General features: G+C 35.8%; 1 non-coding gene across 1 annotated transcript; it reads left to right on the forward strand.

Moving 5' to 3' along the window:
• Positions 1–259: 259 nt before the first annotated feature.
• LOC145637480 (small nucleolar RNA R71) lies at positions 260–365 on the forward strand. Its single transcript, XR_014114260.1, has one exon. It is a non-coding gene; the product is annotated as a small nucleolar RNA R71 (small nucleolar RNA).
• The last annotated feature ends 968 nt before the right edge of the window (positions 366–1,333 follow it).

The raw sequence follows: 1,333 nt of genomic DNA on the forward strand, positions 1-1,333 counted from the left end.
CTCGAGCTTAAATTTGATAGAAACTACCTCCTTTCCTAAGTCCGAAATTTGAGTTGACAAATTGTTGATAGCATTGAGTTGTTCAATCGAGCATCCCGTAGTTACCATTCCATGTAGTGTCTAACTACATCCTCAATGATATCTACAACCTCTTCCTCGATCTTGTTCATGATTGGGCCTCCAGCTCCAGCATCAAGTCTTGACCTCCCTTGAGGACTCAAACCTCCATAAAATTTTTTTAATGATTAGGTAAATAGGGATTCCATGGTGGGGACACTCGCGTTGATACTCTTTGTATCTCTCCCATGCATCATAGAGGCTTTCACTAGACCTTTGCTTGAAACCTTGAATCAAAGCTCTTGCCTCCGCCGTTTTCTTTTCAGGGAAGAAACGTGAAAGGAATTCTTTGGTGACTTCATCCCAAGTTCTCAAAGAATTAGGCTTCACTTCCTTGTCTAGCCACTCTTTAGCTCATCCAATTAGAGAGAAAGGAAATACTTTGAGCCTTATGACATCTTGAGCAACCCAGTTCACCTTAATTGTGTTGCAATATTTCTCGAACTCCTTAAGATGATTGAGGGGACTTGCATTTACTCCTCCACTATATTGCCGCCTTTCAATCAAAGTTATCATTGCTGGCTTGATTTCAAAATCACTATCTGGGATCAATAATGAAGCAATCCCGCTCTCATACTTGTATGTGCTAGGAGTGCCCAACTCCTTCAATGTAACCCTCGGGACTTCTCCCATGTTAACTTGTACACAAAAACTCAAAAGAAAATATTAGTAACACGACAACAAATGTAGCCAAAAGAGAAAAATCTTTTTGTATTTTTCGAAATTTAGTGAAACAGACTCAACAACAATAGCAAACAACTACGCCATTCCCCGGCAAAGACACCATTTTGAACAAGGGTTGAGACTACGTTGTTGGACTAACCTTCCCTAGGCTATACAAAATTTGTAATCACTCAACACACCCTTATAACTAGCATAGGAGTAAGTTGAGGGTCGAACCACTAGGAATGGGAGGTGAATGCTAATGCTAAAGCTAAGCTATTTTGAAGTAATGAATTAAGGTGTGTATTGTAATACCACGTATTTTCTAATTAATTAATTAAGAATTATTTTATAAAAAAGGTATTTCAGTAAATTTATTAGTTGGAGCCAAAATAATATTTGAATTTTAGCACCAAAAGTAATTTGAAAATTAATCATTTATTTTGGAGAAGATATATTATCATTTATCAAATTTAAAAACCCAATTATTTACATATTTCAGATATTTTAATTAAAGAAAAATAATATTTTATTAATTATTTTATTATCGCCG

The sequence above is a fragment of the Chenopodium album genome, chromosome 6 (assembly GCF_948465745.1).
Source record: "Chenopodium album chromosome 6, dcCheAlbu1.1, whole genome shotgun sequence".
Taxonomy (NCBI): domain Eukaryota; kingdom Viridiplantae; phylum Streptophyta; class Magnoliopsida; order Caryophyllales; family Amaranthaceae; genus Chenopodium; species Chenopodium album.